The sequence below is a fragment of the Poecilia reticulata genome, chromosome 10, assembly GCF_904066995.2.
Source record: "Poecilia reticulata chromosome 10, P_reticulata-male-v2, whole genome shotgun sequence".
Lineage (NCBI taxonomy): Eukaryota > Metazoa > Chordata > Actinopteri > Cyprinodontiformes > Poeciliidae > Poecilia > Poecilia reticulata.
In genome coordinates, this window is record NC_088839.1 from 24367677 (window position 1) to 24389743 (window position 22067).

Sequence of the window (22067 nt, forward strand, 5' to 3'; positions counted from 1 at the left end):
TATCAGTGCAAAATCACGAGGAGCAAGTTATTCAAATCATTTAAATGTTCTGTTCTCACATAAAATATTTCAAAACGATACAAACTGCTAAAGAAAAATGTATTTAAGTGACACATACTAATTGTCCAACAAATCACCTTTTTCTATTTGAGTTTTTCCAAATGATTCTCTGTCAGCGTTTGCAACAAGCAACAGATTTCTATCTTTTTTTTTTTCCAGATTTAATGACTTTTGGAAACTTTTTATTTTTTAACTAAATTTTAGCTCAGACTCCCAAAATCCCTGCGAATGTTTCTTTGATTCGACCACATGCTGTGGGAACAGGCTGAATTATTCATAGGCACATATACTGGGGAAAAAAAAAACAACTACTGGAGTTATTTTTATCAGTTCATCAGTCTCCATCGATACTTTCAGACCTTAACGGAAAACCATTAGTGCTGAAAATGTTTCTTACATTTGAAGAAGATTTAATCTGAAGTGTCCTCCCTCATTTGCCAACAAAGAAGCAAGATCTGATTTTTTGTTTCAGACTAGAAGAGGGCAAAATGATAAATGATGACAGTATAAAATTTGCAGGGGGAGGGATGCAACATGTCTGAAAATATGATGCGATCAACACCATGGATGCACATCAAATGTTTTTTCTTTTAATGATGTACTAACCGTTTGGTATCATTATCCATTTCTGGCCACAGACACAAACAGAGACAAACAACAATAAAACTGGAGCTGAGCAACAAATTCAGCTTAACTGGCGCAAAACAAAGCTACTGTAATATCAAAGGGTTCTTGTTGTTTTTGGATGTAAGACAGATGGTTGTTGCTGCTGATGTTGTTACTTTTGTTTGAAAAATGTAAAACTATTAAACTGATGTGATTTCCTTCTTTTGTTCCAAATCAATAGGCTGTGCTAAAGCAATGTAAGTATATCATTTTACCTCCAAACTGCAGCTTAAACTCATGCCCACAACAATTTAATAAACTCTTTATTTTGGGAAAAGAGGTCAACCTTATTTTCAACCATCAAAAGAATTAGCTTTCACCTTTTTAGTCTGTGTCCTTTTGATCGGGTTGTCAGCTGCCACAGCCGTCACGCTAAGACTTAAAGGTTGATGATGAAGATCAGTGCAAAATAAGGAAATGGAGAGAGTCAAGTACTTCAAAGCTGCCTTTCTCACTTACTTTATTTACTCTATTGTCAGAAAAAATGTTATTTAAAAAATCACACTCCTCGTTGCATTTCAGTTTATGCAGTTTGACACTGCAAGAGTAAAATCCAGGTAATTATTACATTTCCCCGTCACATTTCTGTGTTATTTTACTTTAATATTTAAGAGGATTCCGTGTTCAAAGTTAATCAGGATTTTCTGGCTGGTGGAATGAATAAAAAATATTTTTCAATTTAGGAAAACAGAAGGAAAAACTAGAATAAGCTAAATAAACGTCCTTGTAGAAGTGGAAAATTTGTAAACTGCTGCCACCATGCAGAACACTCTTTAACTATTTAATTAGAAATTGCAGTCTGAAAACTAAAAATGTCACAAAAAAGAATAGAAAAAAACTCAGTTTGTCTGACTGGTAATGTGGTTTGAGGATGTTTGAATACAATGAGTGCACACAGACAGACGGCATGCTGGGAATAAAACCAAACTGCACTGGTTGAAAGATCACACTGATTACAAAAGTGGTTCTCAAAACTTGTACAATAAATATCCCCTCAACAGAAGTTTAACTTTTTCAGTTTGTTGTGTTGCCTCTATGAAAAAAAGAAAAGAAAAAAGAAAACTCTCTTACCCACTGTATGATTGCGTAAAGGGCTGAAAGTATGCATTTTGGAAAAAGGTCTCACCTTCTCTTTCCTCAACATCCAATCTGGTTATTGTGCAAATAAAACCTGTCAGTAGGTGCAAAAATTTAATATCTCATTAAATATATTAAAACACTTTCTTTTTAACAGGTAGCTGCAGGATTTTAAAGTGGAAACCAAAGAGAAATCTGTAGATGTTAGCTTGTATTGCTAATAGCAGTTAGCCTGGTTAGCTTGCATTAAGCTAACAAGGCAGACTGGTTTTTAGATTTAAATAGTATTTCATGTAAACCTGTAGTATATAGGAAAACATACAACTGAGATACCATTGTTGGTTATTGTGATAAACTGTGATAAACCAACATTTCCCAGAATCCTCTCCTGCTTTTTCTCACTCACCATACCTGAACTCTGTGCTTTGCTCTCTCGGTCACTTTGATTTATATCAGTTTACGGTGAAAGTTGGTGCACATGTGTTTTTGTTAAACCAGATTTAGTTTTGATTTTTTTTACCTAAAAGTTGCAGGATGGTAGATGTCCAGGACTGGACCCGGTAAGGGCAGACGGAGCAGTAAGTGTTTGGTTCAGCTCTTTCTTCACCAGACTGGAGCAGCTCCCTCTTTCTCTCAGTTCGTCAGTCTTTTCACTCCATCCTGTCATCTCTCACAAACAAGACATACAGATACTTGAACATCTCCACAGAAAGCAGGTCTTAAACTCCAATCTGGAGGCAACAATTCACCTTTTCCCGTTAGAGAGCAGCTTCCTCAAACATCCCAGGAGTTTATGAAGCCTTTGCTTTACTTCCAGAATTATAGATCCTTTCCATTTTCATACTAATTACTGAACATTTTTTCAGCTCTTCTTTTTAGGTGTAAAACTTCTTTTGGCCTTGTTTCTTTTTTTTCCCAAATTCAGTATTTTATAAAACCTCTCTCACCTTTTTAAGTTTTACAACCTTTTATTCAGTAGCTGGTCTGGCTTCGGTCCAAGGCTGTTAATGAAAAGATGCAGACTTCACACATTTCACTTTGCTTATATTTTATTAATCCCTGAAAATAATCAAAAGTGACACAGGCTAGTTTTCAAACTCTCATCCACACCTGTGGATCAAATCTGCTTCATACTTCCTGACACCTGCAGCAGTGACTGTTAACAAGCTCAGGAGAAAAGAGGCTAACAAAAAGTGAAGTTGGTGACAGTAATACATATATATATATATATATATATATATATATATATATATATATATATATATATATATATATATATATTCATGTCGACGCGTCAAAATTTCCAAATGCCTCTGTCATATCTAGCCATCATTTGGAAGAGTAAGCCCAGGTAAGCAGTACTTTATTTCTTAAACCATCAAGCTTTCACACCACCAGTGCAAACATGCAACACAGAGGATCCAACGACAAACCAGAGACACAGCTGAGTTTAAATATGCACAGGGAAAACCACCAAGAAAGCAAAAACCACTGCATTAATTAACGCCCAGGTGGAGGTTAAACCGGATCATGCCAGCCTGATTTAACGCTTCACACTCCTTCGTATTCCTGGGTCAGTCACAGTGGAGGAAGCAGAAATGCCCTCAGCCCTTCCTGGCCTCGCGCTGCACCTTTTCTCTGTCTCGTTATTGTGAAGAACCTCGATCTGAACAGGGCATGATCCATGATGCAAACAGACACAGCTTCAAACTGACAACTATTTGTGGAGCCAGGTCACAGTGGGTGAAGCTTTTTGTGTCTCATTCTCCTTACATTGTTGGCGAGCGAGGTCACTCGCTGCCAACTCACTGGCCTGATTGGCATGGAAGGCAGACGGTCTGCTGGGGGGAGAACGAGGACTTCCTGCACATGCACTCTTGGCACAGAAACAAGGTGCGGAGCTTACCCGCTTTCTTTTCTGAGGTTTTAGCGAGAAGAAAGACCGTTTTGGCAGACGACCCCTTTGACTCAGGCTTTCCCTCGGGTTCAGAAGGGAGCAGACAAAGGGCTCCTTGCATTCAAAACTTGGCTTCAGCACAAATCCTTCTGAGAAACTCATGAGGCTCCTACTCTGAGTCTCCTCCAGAAAACTGAAAAGAAGCCGGCGAGACCCTTCAGTTTGGTTTCACTCTCTGAAATATGGGCACTGATGGTGACCACGTGCACCTTGGAGGTGGGGGGCGAGTCGCCTGGGATCCCAGAGAAACTGCAGCGTGAAGCACCGAGGAGCAGGTCCAGCTACTGAGAGGGCAAATGGGAGACGCACAGAAGGTCGACTAATTTGTTTCCAAGCGTTTCTTCTTCAAGAGGCAACAACCACATCTGGCTGGCAGATAAATGTCATTTCGTGTAAATGTCTGAAAGCGCTGTGAACTCTGACCTTCTACTCCTTAGACAGCCAGAAACTAGAAATAAACTATTTTAAAATATATATTCAGCTGAGAAACTGCTCAGTTTATATTTGAAAACAGATTCAAACTAATTTGGAAAATTTAAATAGTGAGTATTTGGTGGAGATGAGTTGTATAAAGAGCCAAATGTGCTTTTAAACAAAAAATAATAATTTAATTGTCAAATAAACATTATTATTGGTACAAAATAAAAAGCTTGATTATTTAAATAAAACTAGAAGTAATTATTTTGAAAATAAATGCATCTTTTTTCCTTTAAATGTAAATAATTTTGTAAATTATTTAATAATAACAGCAGATGAAATTATGAAACAATTTAATTTGAATAAAAAAGATCTCAGTTTTTGATAAATTATCTTTCTTCAGTCCTTCATGAAATAATTTATATAAACAGTGTAAATGTCAGCATCTCCATCTGATGTTCGCTGGTAAGGCTACCATGAAATTAACCCAATTAATAAATTGGCACAGATATAAATGATTTTAACATAATGTATAATAACTACTGGTTTCATTAAATATTGACTTCACCGGGCAAAATGTTAACAACAATATCTTACTTTTTACTAAAACACTTAAAGGGGAGGGTTTGTCTAAAATTGATTATCTGGAGCTTATATCATTTATTTATTTATTTATTTATTTATTTATTTATTTATTTATTTATTTATTTATTTAACACAAACACATTTTAAAAACAAGAGAACAAGCAGTCAGAGAAAAACATGTGAACACTTAGTCAAGAACAAAATCCTTTGTTTTCCACTTTTCTGTTTAAAAACTTGTAGGAATTTAATGAAATATCTTACCTACCGACTTAATAATAAAAAAAGAAAATGGTTATAACATCCTGTTATAATGTTATACCTTCCCCTGAACCTTTGCCACTTCGCTCCTCCAGACTAGCGGCAGCAGCAACACCTGGTGGAGCTACGGGTTCGCTGACATCATCATTCAAACTGCTTCTCAGTTCAGTGTATCTAAAATAATGGTTGTAAACGGCATAATGGAGAAGCAACATTGTGATGAAGGCGGCGTTTCAGAGTACGAGCTTCTTAAAGAGACAGAGGCCAATTTTAAGGCAAAAAGCTTCTATTGGGCTATGCTCGATATTTACAACTGAAGGTAACTTAATAGTGTTATAAAATGTCAGTATGTGCCTGGAATATCCATAATGCTGCCACTTTAACAGAAGAAACATTTATATACATAAAATGAGCAAACTGTTCATACAAAAACAACTACATGACCTCTAAAACACTCTTTAATCTGTGTGTAAAAGCAGGAAATGAAATCAGTGTCAAGACGTATTTTGCTAAAAGTTTGAATCCTTTGCAGCAGAGAAACATAAAGACGCAAGGCCAGAACATTTTTTATGGAGACTTTTAAAGCATTAACATGGGAGGATCAAATATTGTGTCCTGAGGGGGATTCTTGCTGTTGACCTGTTAGTGATTTATAAAAACGAACAAGGGGCAGCGGATGTCACAACGAGACGGCAGCAAAGCCCAGTTAACCTGAATCAGACCAAAGGGCAGAGTAATTCTCTTAGTATTTATGTACTTTTATTTAAATAACTACTCAGTAACTGTTCCCAGATAAATGGTCTGTATTTGTGTGAAGGAAGCATCATCTCCACTGCCTGGTTTTCTGTTTTCAGAGGAAAATAAAGATTTGCTGCGATAGGCTGCTGCCGGACGGCCATCAGATAATTCAAAGTAAAGTCTAATCATCTTCTCATCATTTATGTAATAAGACAGAAAATGGACAAATTAAGAGTTTATGTCTGCGTTCTCAACAGTCGCAATGCTGTGAAGTGTAAATTTTCTACCAACAGAAAAGGGAATCAGCAAATATTTTGTGGTTCTCAGGCGACGGCCATTACAGGACGGAAGTGAAAAGCAATTACAAGTTTGGAAATTGGCTCTGATGATGCTTCAGTCTGAGCCTGCAATCATTTTCTGGATGCTCTGAGGAATATTTCAAGATAAAGTAACATAAATTAACCTTTGAAATTTAGGCTGTTGTAATAAGACGTAATAAACTGACAGGTTTACGTTGTCCTACAGACCATGAATGCAGCTGCAGCTTCTGTTTAAAAACATGTTCATGGTGTGTTTACACAGGAACAAACTGATTTAATCACCTGCCGGGGATGTTGGTTTCATTTCCATATTATTTGAGTCATCTGTTTTTGGAAAGGGCTTTCTGTTTTTTTCTTATGTGCTATTAAATAATCAATTTTAACCAAATTATTGTGTGTGCAGCCACTCATAGGCTAATAATTACTTGCATAAATAGCGACACCACAGCTTGAAGTCAGTAGTCGTAGCTCATTAGTTTTATTTCAGCTCGTCATGCAGGAAAATCTGAATTATTTACTGTAGAGGGATACAAATCACCACAAAACTGGTGTAATTTTAACACATATGGAAAATGCAGATAACTCATTTATAAATGATTGTTGCTTGTAAAGGTAAAAACAAAAACAGCTATATATTGAGGTATTTGATGAGCCCAATCTGTCTTTAATCCACCACAGAGAAAAAATGACTATTGTCATTTGTAATTTGAAAAAATGTTTATAACATCCAGATAAACTATTGCTGCTCCAGTTCTGACCAGCATTTTCCTCTGATGCCCACAGCGATGAACGCTAATATAGAATAGAGTCGATTTCAACTTTATTGCCAAGTCACAAGTGCAAAGCAACAAAATGCAGTTTGCATCCATCCAGAGAATAAAAATATATATTTGAGTTTTCAAATATGCTAAAACTGTAAGTATATAAGTTATGAGTGTAAAGACTATAAACAGGAGTAGATTATTTATACAGTACAGTACTGACTAACAGCTAAAAGTGTAAGTAAATAAATGGAATATCAGGCAATGTCACCACAATATTTCATATTAGAAAGACAAGTCTCGGTTTTTACTTTTGAGTGTTTAACGAAGCTCAAAGTCTTCACCTGTTGAATCATCAAAGTTCACCTGCTGCATCAAAGATTCACTTAAAACTATTTACTGGTTTTAACGCACTTTCCTCATTTAGCTCAGACACTGAGAAAAAAAACAGCAAAGTTGGAGCTAATTATCTGTGAAATAATAATAATAGTTTGTTTTACCTGATGAACTTTATGACCTGTAGTTTCCTTGGTTCTCAAGCTAATCATCTAAGTGGTTTAATAAATTATCTTCTTCTCGTCTCCATCATTAGTTGGTTCATTCTCTTAAATCTGAGGCTTTATTTTGGAAAAGTTTTACAATCAACAGGTTGTTTTCTAGCAAAGTCCTGTTAAATTAATATTCTGTGATCACTGTAGCGTTGGAAATATGTCATGGTTCTTATGGCAGTGGCTTCTTGTTTTCTGACTCTAAATGATCTTTTATTCAGAAAAATGCTTTTCAAAACTACTAATCCACTTTTAAAACCAAAGTTGAACACTTTCATTTAAAAACTGCATTTTGTGTTTATTTCTGTTGCCTTCGATTTATATTTAAATTTATTTGATGTTCTGACAAACATGCAAGAAGAAAAAAGGAAATTATGAAATCTCAGTATTTCATACATTTATTTCCCTAGTAAAGAAGTTCACTGAAATTAAAGGCAGGATTTTTCTAAATTTTCAAAGTGTGGCGCTGCAATAACATTGATTTAACATTTTTACCAGGAAAGCCAATTAGATTTTAGACAAGGAGGAAAGTTATGAAAACTACGTGCCTTTGTTGCATCTATTGGTTTAGTTTTGCATTTAGCTGATATTTAAAGTGTTTCAACAAAAGTATTCTCACTTTTTGCGCCCAAATTATTCTTTTTTATGATGTTTCACCCCCAGTACTAAAACCTTTTGACTTGGTTTTATTTTTCACTCCCCTAACTTCATCTTAACACATCACTATGTTAAGAGTTTAAAGTTTTTTTTATTTATTTCTCATGCATGTGAAAGCTGTGTGACGTGTTGAGGCAAAACCCTTTATAAAAACCAGCGGAGGTGACATGTTCTCGGAGCAGAGAGAAAGATTTCTCGACTCGGCTGTAAGCGTTCGCCACATTATAGCTCCATAATATATGTAAAGCCGTGTCTTTATGAGGGCAGTATTAATGGGTGGGGTCGGTGTTACTGCCTTAAACAAGGGATTAGTCTGTCGCTGATGAGTGGGGACTCTGTGATGGGATTATTTACGTTGCTCTGGTAGCAGGGTGCAGGTGTCATTAGAAATACAAATCCCTTAATAAATTTCTGAAATGGGGGCAGTTTTTGAAGTCGGGGTGGATTGCAGAGAGCACAGCCTGGAACAATGTTCGTGTCATCTGGCGTCCCGCTAAATATGCATCACTAATCTGGCCGTGTTATTAAGTTGAGGAGGAAAAAGTTTTGCTTCTCTTTGTCACCAGAATGTCTCACCATCAGCTGAAAGAGTGAGTTAACAATGCAGTAATCAGAGGAAATAATAGCTTAGACTTCAGACGGTGGGGCACCTGAGTCATAAACACTTAGATACAGTAATCCGATCAAAGGACCTTCAGTTCTTTCTCTAATTCCCCGCGTTCAGCCAGGCGGTGGCTTAGCATCAACTTCCCTTGCAGATGCATGCATTAAACTTCCTTTAATCTCACGCAGACTGTTGATGACGGACACATTACTGAGAGCACTCGATTTACCCAAGATTAAGCCTCATGGCCCTGACTAATTATATGTTGTGTACCCAGTAATAAAATATAATTAGGCAACTTTTGATGAGAGAAGATATTAATTGGTTACATCATCAGCCCAACAATTCATCTGCTGTTGTAGCTTCAAGCAAAAGGCAGCTCTTGTTTCATTACTGTGATGAATGGACCTTCAGATTCCCTCAAGTCAAACGTGCTGCTATAAATATTCAAATAAACATTGCAAACACACTGACCCAAAAGGACTTTTTGTGTTTTTTTACATCCAACACTGAACATTTTAGAGAACGTGATTTTTATCTGATCCAACTGAAGAAAATATGAGCATCTAAAAAACTGCAAAAGGTTAATTTGTTTCAATAATTTCATTTAAAAAAGCTATATTTTTTATTATTATTATGGTTTGTAGCCTTTGAAAATGTTATACTTACATGTTCTGATACGCTTTAAAAAAATTCTGCAACTAGACGAATATTTTGCAAATAATTTGGAGTTACGTTTTACAGAAAAGTCTCTGTATTCTGCACTGCAAATAGACAAGAGTCCATTGTTAATAGACAAGAGTCCATTGTTAATAGACAAGAGTCCATTGTTAATAGACAAGGGTCCATTGTTCAATAAAAACAGTGACACCACATCACATAATTTTTTATTATTAAATACGTATTTTCTTGCAACAGAGTTTCTTGAATTATTGCAGAGTTTCCTAATTAACATATCTCAGGACTTTTTCTTGCACATGTTCAATAAAGAATAACTTCTTCATTTTTCACTTTGCAGAAATATTTTTGCTACTCCAGGACAAAGGCACGCTACAGAAATAATATCCTGACTAGCTTTTCATTTCTTACACAACAATCTTTCTGGATTACGTTAAGAAAACCCTCTAGATACAATTTGAAGAACCTGAAGTTTTCACACAAGAACAGGTCATAATTTAGTCCACCAGACACTTTATCTCTCCCATCACTAGGAAGTTAAAACTAGATTGGTTCTCCAGTGGTTTAAAAATCCCTAAATTAGCAGCGCCACAGACCACCGCTGCTCGAAGGGAACAGATGTTGCTACGATGCCAATTAAACCAGCAAATTGACAAAACCAAACTGCCTCATCAGCCACGATGCCATTTCTCTTTATCAATTTGTGAACACGAGGAAGTCACTCTTGTTGCAGTTTTCTTCCACAGCAGTCTCTGAAAAACCACAAATGTAACTTTCATTTCAGCTTAATGTATTGAAAAGTTGAAAATGTTCACATTTTTGCCAAGTTGCAACCTCAAACTTTAATGTTATTGATCATTTATGTGACAGACAAACACAAAGTATTGTGTAGTTCTGAGCTTATTTCACTCTACAGAAAATAGTGACATTAATTTTCATAGTTTCTCAGACTTTTTCAGAAAGTTTAGGAACTCCAGAGCAAAGTTTGTTTGTTATAGAAATAAGTTTTCAAGGTGTAAATACAGTCTCTAGCTCTCCAAATAGTTCCCATATTTTCACTCGTTTAGTCTGAAAGTTATTAAATGAAAAATTATAATATCCTGTAATGTAGAAAGTTTGTATTTTAAGCTGCTAAAATGTAGCTTTGTGTATTTATAATTAAGACATCAGCTAATCAGCTTGTCAAAAAAAAAAGATTGTAATCTATCTTTTTGTCAGATTGCATGAGGAAATCTTCTTCCTCATGGAGTCCAAACTGGTAAATTCGCCTCTTGGATAAAAAAACTTTTTTGTTTTGTGTTGACATTAAATGCTTTAGAAAATATCACCTTGTTGAACTTTACAAAAATAAATAGCTGTGGCATACAGGAAGTAAAGGAAAACAAAGAGTATCCTTTAAAACAAGCCAGAGTGCAGCTCGGCGCTCGCTCTGTTCGAGGTTTTGCTGAAATTCTTCGCCGCTCTCTGCACACCGGGGTTCATAGCACAGACAGACACTGAGTGGGAAAATAAACCCACTTCACAGGTGTGAATTGTACCCCATGCATTGCAGAAAATAGGAGGTGGGATATCTGGGTGTTTGGCAGGTAATTTAGCACTTTGTACACAGTGTCAAACTTGACTGTGAGAGAGCTGAGATGTCAGAGTTGAGCGTGTGCTTTTCCTCCCCTGCAGTTTGTGTTTTAACTTCGGTTCTGGGACAAACCCGGTTGATTTAGACGACGCTCTCACTGATCAGAGCAACTAAAATGACTGATTGAAGCCTAAATGAACAGACTGTGCTGATTCAACCTAATGATCATTCAGAAACTCAGATTTATGATTCAGAGAACAAATGTATTTTCTGCTTCTGCTGGTACATATTATCCAAATTATCCACAAAAGGCCTGTATTAATCAAACGTCCATTGAGCACAAATGCAAATGGGGAGTTTAATTAGGCTCTACTGTGATAAGTGGGACAACCTGATAATTAATTAAAAAGCGACAGAAGCTCTTTTATGACCAAGAAAAAAAAAAAGGGTGGTACAAGTTAACATGAATTTTTGGGTTCTTGATTGGTGCATCTTGTCTCCTGGTTCGGCACGATTAGTTTTACCTGGCTCACATTTTACAAATCATTCGCTACAGAGAAAAGAAATCATTGAAAAGTCAAGAGAAAGATGTTTCCTGGATTGTGTGGGTGCAAAAGTAAAGTCATTTAAAAGACTGTAGCTAAAAATTAGCTTCAGATCAATCACCGCATGATCTTTTTTTTTTCTAAATGAGCTCAGAGATCAATTCTGACAGAACTTTCCATGCAGTTACACATATTTACATCATCTGAAACCAACAAGTCACATTTCTCCCTAATGGATTTTTGATAAGATTTAAATCACCGCTTTCAGACACAGACAGAATCATTTTCACATTTCTGTAGTCATTCAAGCAGAAGAATATAAAGTAGTTTTATATTCAAACTTTCATCGGGATCGGTTGGTATTTATGTGAATACGCTCAGACATGAAAAATAGAAATGTACAGAAATGAGAAATGTGTTGTTCTTTTGTCAAATGCTCCGTATGAACATTAAGCAGCAGCGACAAACAAGCTGTAAGATTACAACTTTTTAAGTAGAAATCCTGTAGAGTTTCACTGATCAGGTGCTGATCTACCGGCGTCTGCAGGAACTGAACACATAAACCAATTAAAGTTATTCTATAATAACATTTTCTTTTAATAAGACGCAGCTGACAGCAGCTTCTTCTGGTTCTGTTTTTTTTTTTTGCAGCTGCATGCTGGACTGATCAGCGACTGAAACAAAGAGAAGTGCTGAAAACAATAAACATATTCATTAAATAAATAAATAAATAAATAAATAAATAAATAAATAAATAAATAAATAAATAAATAAGGAATGTTAATTCAAAGTAGGCATTACCAAAAGATTAAATCCTGATGACCAGAAATGCTGCAAGTGGACAAATTTATTGGCACAGCTGGTAAAGATGTGCAAAAAATCTGAATTTTGTTTTATAACAAGTCCAGTCAGAAAGGCAAATACCATACAAATTAAACTTTAATATAAATATAACAATTCCTGCGACCTTTTTAATGAAATAAATACAACTGAAGCTTTTTTATTATTTTAATTTTTACTTCACATTTTGTAAATTGTTCAGATTTTGTTAAGACTTTTAGATTTTCTGAGTTTGAACTGTGTTTTTTTTTAAACAAAATGTTGTTCAATAGGCACAAACATCCTCTGTGACCAACAATAACGCACACATTAATGCACACTAATCTGAGTCACATTTGCCTGCTGCGTAAATGTAGCCAATAAGAACTTCAAGCATTCAGCATCATGATGTGAGCAAATCTGCATCACTGCAGACAGAGTGTCAGCATTGAATGAAGTAACATTTTAATTGGGTTATTGCTGCTGCTGCCTTGTATAAGGCGCTTGTATAAATTATGTAACAACAATGTTTATGCTAACTTTGAGGTGCAAAAACACTTTCATATATCAGACGTTTGTTGACTTCTGTGTAATTCTTAAGTTTGTATTATAATGTACCAATAGGGCAAATGGTTCATTTGTGTTGAAGATATTTGATGCATGCATCTTAAATAATTAGAAAAAACTCAACAGTCAAAAGTTTTTGATCAGTTCTATGAAGAACATTCCTTTTAAAATCACAGATGAAAGAAAACCGGTTGGCTTGTTAACCTGTGAACGACGTAGCAGAAGGAGAAACTCACTGCTGTTGTCTCAATGAAGATATTTGTTAAATACATGCCTCCGTCTCTGGAAATCCTTGATTCCTAAGATCTCTTCTGATGTCTCAGGCAGTGAATAAAAGCAGACAAGATGAACTAAGCAAACAGAATAAGAAGTTCTGCTGGCTGCAACAATAAACACATAAAAACTCAAGTAATGCTCAAGTATTAGGAGTTCAAAAGTTCGACAAACACTTTGGAAGACATCTTTTTCAATACCAAAATCTCGCCACCTGTCAGCTTGAAAGATGTTTATAAAAAAAAAATATTTTTCATTTCTGAAGGCTGCACACTGCTTATGTTCACGACAGAAACAGTTGATTCTGACAGCAGACCAGAGTCAAGGTGAAAAACTGCTTATAAATACATACCCCTAAAATCCTGCAGTTTTCTTCTCTTCTTTATTTATTCTAAGATAAAAAATCAAAAGCAAACAAAAGCCAAATTATGGAGAAGCACAAGAGCAGTTTGCAATAAAAACTAAGTTTTTAAGATTTTTAGGCATATTAACAGAAATGTTTTGCACTACCATGTGAACTACAAAGATTTAAAAGTCTGTTTCACACATTTTTATGATGAAACCAGAAGTTAAATGTATCAGATATGCCATCACTGAAATCATGGCACAAATCTAATCTTTTTATAAACATACACTGCCTTTCGCTTTGTGGTTCAATAATTGAAAAACTATCAGTTTATTATACGAATTGTCTTCTGTTTGCAGAAAGTTTGACTCAACTATTCTATTTTTAAATTAATGCATAGTCCTTAGACCTTTCTGATCTTCTAAGTATTTACTTTTCCCATCATTCTGCTGTAAATGTGAAACTGATGTTCAGCTTCCTGTTGCGTCAACCAAATGAAATGGATGGTAGTTGGTTTGTTTAATCAGCTGTTTAATTTTTATTTTAAACCCACTACGCTTAGCTTAGCTTACCTTAGCTTAGCTAAATGAATATTTACTGTGGGATTTGCTAAGCACAGGTTGTATTTTGCATTAGCCTTGCCTTTTGTCTCTACTGGTACGTCTCACTTTTGTCGTGCCTGTAAGTCATAAATGGCTTTAGCGTTCAGCAGAATTTAAATTTGCGATTACTCAGCATGTGGTAGTAAAAAGAAAACACCAGAAGGAAGGCAGGTAGAGTCATTTTCATAAATTTGTCTTTTTCCTCTTTTGCTTCTCACCCTGGATATTGTGTCTGTGCAGGCTTGTTGCCATGGAAACCCAAAGTTTTACTCCAACCTTTCAACACCTTGTGAGAAATATAAACGTCTGTTTGCTGTCTAAGAACAAAGATGTTCAGGGTAACTGTAAGATTTGACACTGAAGTAGTCCCTGGTTGGTTTAGAAAAAAAAAAAGGTAACAACTAATAAAAATATTGTTTTGCATCATTTAATTAGAACGTGGAAATAAAGAGTTTTACTCTTTGATCCACTTCCTTTTGTTGTACTGCTTCTGGTTTGACTTGGCATTCAATAGCAGTAGCAACAAATACATAAATGTGAGTAAAAAGCATAAAAATTACAACTGGAAAATTACAAGATTACTCATGAGGTTAGTTTGTCTTCACTATATGTCCAAAACAGCCAGAAGGAAAGAAACTGCAGCACAAATTGGGTTTTAACACTGATTGTCTCTGCTTTATTTAGTACTGAAGACAAGATCTACTCATTTCTAATGGATTTTTTTTTTCACCGCATTACATAAGAAAGCCTGAAGACACAAAAACATCTGATGTACAGAACAGAGTAGAGCTGTAATTGCACTGAAGGAGTTTTATATGCACTGTAAGTACAGACAAGTTGGGTTAAAATGCATATGAGTGCGAAAAAATTCACTTCAAATTTATAAGAAAAATATGCTCTCTTCAATAGACAAGCTTTAACATTCTTTCTTTTTAATCTCCGTAAGAGAGGGTTTTATTCACCAATCAGATGTATGCAGTGTTTTTCATATCGTTATATATGTATCAGGGTTTTATTTTAACAATATTACAAATGTGAAGCTTGTCAAAATTGGTTTATTTATTCTTTGAATTAACTTTGTTTAGTGAAGAAGTTGTTTCTCCAGACATTTATTGGTGTTTCTGTTACACTGCTCCTGGCAGTTGGTGGTTACCGTAGCAACCGGTAACTGACGGCTCCTCCCTCTTTTTCTGTTGCCGTCGGTAACTGTGGTTTGTGTTAGAATCACCTGTGTTTTCTTTACAAATATTATATTTTAACATACATTTTAGACAACTCTAATAATACAGTGTTTCATGAGTAAATTTGCTGCTTTGTGTATGTTCTTAACTGTAGTTATTAATGTTGTCCATTTTAGCAATTAATTTTACAAACGCTAACAGTTACTAACTGCTATTAAGTGTTGCTAACTTCTTCTGCTTTGTAGTTTGTTTAAGGTTATTTATTGTATTTTATTTAATGTACAGGGGCAGAAGCTGCTGGTTTGATGTTAACCACCATCTTGATTTCCTCTTTTGTTAGAATAAGATGAACCTGAATATGTCTGTCCTGAAGTCAACCTAATGGACCCGAGACAAACATAGAAGGGTTACTCATCTATGCTTAAAACTATCTGTTAAAGAAACTGCTTATACTTTTAGGGTAAAAATGTATATAAAAAAATAATAGATGCCAAAATACAGCAAATATTTTCATTAAATTTTTTTCTAATTTTATCACATTTCTCTCCAAACTTCAGGTTATTCCACATGGTTGTCATTTGATGAAACATGGCACAACAACAGCTGGGTTTTCACAATCTAACAAATAAAATGGAGCATTGCAAAACAATAAAGAAGAACTCAGATCAGCTCTAGTTTTTTCAACGTAAAGCTGCAGCAACTTTTATTAAAGTGTCATGTCGTTGAGAGTCTGGGTTCACCTAAATGTTTAGTGGAACCATTTACCTGCCCTGTTAAATGTTAGCTAGTGAGCCACCATTGGCAGAGTTTGCTTAGAGGTTTGCATCATGTTGGTATAAATACAGCTCATCAGTTTGGTGCTGGACTTGGTTTTATCTCCTCTCTCAAACTCTGGTTTCGCTTAGACATAATCTTACAGAGTCTTGCACATTTTTAACTATTTCGATAGTGTCACCACCTCATTACAATGCTGGTTGCGCTACATTTTATCTGTTACATCTACTAAATATTTATCAAATTTAAATGGACATACAAGAAGAAGCATACATAGTGTAATGAAAATACACCCCCTCTTAGGATTATAGCACAAAACCAAAACAAGGAACTGCTCAATCTGGAACTGTGGGGGAGGAAGGAGTGACCCTAATTTGACATTTAGCTGCAAAGAAAATTTGTTCCAGTCCTTTATGGGCACCACGAAGAAACTAAGCCCAAGGCAGAATAGTTATATCCAAAGAAGTTGTGAAAATACTGCAGCTCCTACTACTTACTTTATGAAAATCGCAGGAAATCTATGTGTTGCGGATGTGAACACGATAACAAGCAGAAATTTAAGGCAGCTTCACCTCTGAGTGTTGTGAAAGGGAAGCTTTGTAACACATGCATGGCAGGTGTGTGCCGAAGTCCAAATACTTTCACTGGAAACTGATGGCTCAGCGTGTGACAGCCAAGTTTTTGATCAAAGCGCAGTAGCTGACATCTCAACATATGCTGGATGAATTATTAAAAATACAAGTGACCCCTTGTGAAGAAATAAATTGCTGCTCCTCCTGCATCCGCATATGCAATATGTCAGTTCTGCAGGCGAAGTGGAGGTTGTTTTTTATTGGGTTAATTCAGAATGGCAACCTGTCACTCCAAACGGATGTGCCAGGGAAGACTCTACATCTGCAGACACGCTCGCCTTAAGTTCACAGCCGTTTCTGCAGCGTAGAAGAACGTCAACATCTGGGTGAAATCTACTCAGCTGATTCATTTCATGTTGTAAACTTTATACCAACTGACCAAAACACAGGGATTATATGCGAATTGGTAAAATTCATCTCCTGTGTGACAAAAAGCTGTAAGTTTGACATCTAAGACATTTGGAGAACAGGCACTTTCTAAACATGGTAGAACCAGAGTTTGGTAGAAAATAGTTATATTTACTCAATTATGTTCACTTCAGTAACTTTTTTACTGAGAAAAACTTTTAGTTTTTAAAAAAGTAAAGTACTGGAGACTTCTTACTTTTACTGGAGTAATTCTATTATGACTAACTGTTAATTTATAATAATAATGATAATAATTAATATTAGTATATAATAATAAAATACATAATAATGTATTATTATTGTTCTAGAATTATTACTATATGACTAACTGTTAATTTATAATAATAATGATAATAATTAATATTAGTATACAATAATAAAAATACATAATAATGTATTATTATTGTTATAGCACTATTACTATATACTATAATACTATTTTTTCTTATATTACCATTATTATTATTATTATTATTATTATTATTATTATTATTACTAATGTTATTATTACTAATAATAAAATAAAATTCTAATATACATTTTATTATTTACTCTTTTTTTTAGAAATATTTCTGAATTTTCTTCCCACTGAATGAAAACAAGTTTTTTGTTGAAAGAAACTGATTTGGAAAAACTTTTTTTTTTTGCCTGATTTTGTTACCTATATGAATTACTGTCATTTTAGTCAGAACGAACATTTTGGTCCATCTGATGATGTAATTTTTAAATATTAAATGATTGATAATTCAGACTTTTTACCAAATACTTTTTTATTCTTACTTGAATAATGTTGAAGTAGTGCTGCTCTTACTTGAGTAAAGTTTTTGGGTGTTTTACCCACTTCTAACGAACAGGATCTAGATCTGTTCTTCTAAGTGTAGTAACATTTCTCTGACTTACTGTAAAACAGGTAAAATACAGCAGAAATGTTCTTGCACCATTCGGGTAGCGCATGCCTGAGCCGCCTGCAGCTGCAGCGAGCCCTCAGCTGTCTGTTTTACAAACCAGATGTGAAAAAGTATCCCAACTATTTTCAAACCAAATCTGGCCATAAAATCTTCAAACAGACTTATAAATTCAGCACCTTGGCAAAACATGAAAAGAAAAGTTTTTACTGCGATTTGAAGTGGGAATTTGCTCCCCAAATTTACAACAATCTGATGCAAAAGTGAACAAAAAATGATTTCACAGGGATTTCTCTTCAAAAGATCAAACGTACCCAGGATTTATTTTTTCCCAGATTTTTACTTGTGAACAAACATCAGGAATTCATATTGGAGCAAAACCAGATTCCTGCATGTGTGTGTGAGATGGAGAGCAAACGCTGTCAAACTATTCCTCCTTTTGTAGCAACTTCCACACTGAAGAGTGTTATTCTTCACCTGTTATTGAATACTTCTAGAAAAAGCCTCTATTTTCAGACTGAATTGTCATGTTTTAGTCATATAAGCTGACGACTGATTGATTGATACAATCACCAGATAACACAACAAATAAACTCTGTTCAGAGACTTTGTGACATTTGAGAAGAGTCTCTTTTGTCGTTATTTAATTTATAGTTTTACCAATTAGGGTTTGGAAAAAAGATTGAGCTTTGGTTTGAAATATGAGCTTCACACACTGAGTAACGCATAATTTGCACGTTGTTTTTGTGCTAAAGTTAAAAACCGCCACCACAACCCCTCTCTTATCAATGTGTAACACTGAGGGCTTCAGAAAAAAGAAACAGCCGTGTGAGTGAGTGAGAGCTCCATATGGCAAAGAGAGAGCAATTCGACTGTGAAAGGAGTTGGTTGCAGATGTAAAAACACAAAACTATCATCAAAATCTGCTTTGCACTCAACGTTTAAACCGTCCAAAGCAGCGATTTTTGTGTCTTAAATGTTGGTCACAGTGTTTCATCTTTTTAAGTGAGATAGCGACTCTTTTTAGTGAAAAGGTTCTGGAAGCCAGAACCGGCACGGAGTCAAACAGGAAGCAAACACACAGAGTTTGGCTGGTGATAATGAAGAGTTGATTATTCTTCAGGAACATTTCCTCCGTTAAAACAAACCGTCTCAGCAGTCCGCCAAAGACTTCAGCTGAAATGTTCAAAGGAAATAATTGCCCTCCGATATCAACAATCATATTGTGTCACTTTTAAAGAACTACACAAGTAAAACAAAGACTAATGGAACTGTAAGTCAGGCGCTGACTTTACAGACAAGTACTGAAAAGAGGCTCATAATTGGACCCACACAGACTTTTCTTCTGCTGACTGTAGAGACAAAGGCAGGATTACATTTGGTATTATCAACCTCCAGAAAAGATTTAATCACTGGTTGACAGTTATGCAGGTAAATTGATCTGTGGATGGGCAGCAGGTGTAGCAGACCCCCCAAATGAGTTTCATCCCAGAGTTTCATCTTAAGAGCTGTTTGTACAAACACAAAAGAGTCGGTGTAAGCTACAAACACGCTCTTATAATGGTAACGTGTGAACCAAAAAATGACATTCTTATTCAGAAACTATACTTTAGTATTAAATTCACAATTTCATTCGATCAACATTAGAAATATCCTTATCTACAAAACAAACGAACCTTGTGCCCAAGGGAGCCACTAATAACAAGATACATTTTAACACTTTGTTACAATGTCCTTTCTGTCGTTGAGCTGCTGATCTATAACATATATACAGAGGAAGTTGTCTTATCAAAATAAAAGCATCAACCATAAATATACAAATGAAGTAAAGGCAATAAGTGCTAGAGAGGTGATACAACAAGAAAGGAGCCTGATTTGGGGTTATTTACAGCAGGTCTGCCACGATAACAAATTTTGCTGGACGATAAATTATTATTGCAATAAACGATAATATTATTGCTTTGAGACCATTTTCGAGAAATATCATGGAAATGGCATAAAAATGCAAGAACACATTCTCAAAGATCAAGAAACTTTCAAATTTAACACTGCAAGACATTTTAAAAATGTGAACATGAGCATGATTTACAGCACTAAGACCCTCCTCCTGGCTCTGATTGGTTGTTTTTGACCAAGAGGGTGTATTTTTCTCAACGGCACTGGAAGGAGCTTGATTTTATATTTTTTTATTTCTTTCACACGACATGGTGACAATTTTAATAAATATGTAAAAAAACATGTTTTTCATAAAAGTTACATACACCTCCCTTTTACGGCCACAAATTGTTGTGTTTTATTCTTAACTCCTCCGTAAATCATCATCATTTTGGTCAAAATGGTATTCAGGTAAGATACTAACTTTGTATACGGATCCCACATAACCCCATCAGTAAAGTGTTGATTGTCCCCTTTGAAAAATATCAAATTTTGTACTCTAATACATTATTATGACACAACAACTAAGCAATCCTAAAAATAGACCCACAGATTTGGTTTCTTATTAAAACCTAAAAATTAAGACCCTAACCTTGATCTCGTCTCCTCCTGGCCATCTGTTGTAAAGCTGCTTCAGAGTTCGTGTCAAAAAGCTCAGGTTCCAGTTTCATTGTAAAAATGACAACTCCGTCCCAGAGAATCTTACAAGCGAATCAAAGCGAGCAGCGAGTTCGGGAGTCGCAGGCCCACCTACCTGCTGTCACTGAGGTGAAACTGCTAAAAGACGCCTGACAATACCTCAGAGGGAGCTGCCAGGAGCTCCCCTGTCTCAGCGGAGTCAGACAGAGCGCTCTCAGACAGCCTCAGACTCTGGCTTTGCCACGAAATGGGTGTAAGTGGGTGCAATTTGTAGCCTTGACTGCCATTAGTGTGGAATGCATCTGAAGCCTCCATCACAAACGTTCCAGCTCAACTCACCAAATCAGTCTCGCAGGTTGTGAAACCGGTGTGAGAATCGTTCACCTCTGCAGCTTCTCTCGCGCGTCTCTGTGGGAGGGAAGGCACTTCAACAAATAGACGAGCTATAAATTGTGAGGAGAAAAGGCCTGACAGATGAACAGATGGGTTCAGTATATTACTCTTTCTGCCCGTCCACCCTCTGCTGACGAAGAAAGAAGAGGAGCAAGAGGACAAGGAGTTAGAGGAAATTATCTGTGTCAATGCACCGGACCGAACCGCTCCTTCACCTGAACGTACAAATGAGAGTCAGCGGCGTGAGCGTCGTCGCAGCAATTAAAAAGCTTTGAGGAAGGATCTCCGTTTGCCTCTGATCCACTCTGAGCGCTCACAAGGCTGACCTCAGCATCATTTACATCACAAGCCCTGATAAACCAAGAGGCTGAAAACAAACATTTATCTTCTTTTCCGTGGCACAAAATGCAAATATTGTTTGTGATTAAATGCTTTTCAACACTGTTTCTTGCAGCACATTTTAGCAGATGTTGGGAAACTATTAAAAAAACTGAAGCGAATACAGAGAAGAAAAGTTTTGTTTATGTTTATAAAGTTTATGTTTTATTGTGCTCTACCTCACTGGGTGCAGCAAGATGGCACGGCACACATTTACGTAATTTCTAAAGTGGTTCTATTTCTCCTTTAAAGGTGACCAATTAAATAGGTCATGTTTGTTAATTTTTTTTTTTAAATCATTCCCAAATATTGAGGTTCTGATTAGTTCTACCTATTCTGAGCTCCTTTCAGACTGAGCTCTTTTAGGGTCTCTGTCACTTTAAATCCAAATAAGCTTCGGCCACGCCCCCGAAACTCAACGTCTACACTCCCACGTGAAAATGAAATTATATTCAAACAGATTTTCATGGAATATCTGTTTGAATATTCAAAGGAGAGCTTTTCAAGCTTTACTTTAGCTTTGAAAAGCAGAAGTGAAGCCTCCAGCACAACCAAGAAGAAAGCAGCAAGTGGTTTCTGGATGGTAAAGTCTTTTCCAGCAGCCATTGTACAGCGCATACCCTGCAGCTTTTACTTTTACTTGAGTAAATTTATTGCGAAGTTTTGAGTAAAAATTCTGGATTTTCTCCCCACTGAATGAAAAACAAACCAAAAATTCACCAGACACACACACACACGCCTGCAGTTTTTGTTAAAGTTTTATCAGTTGTT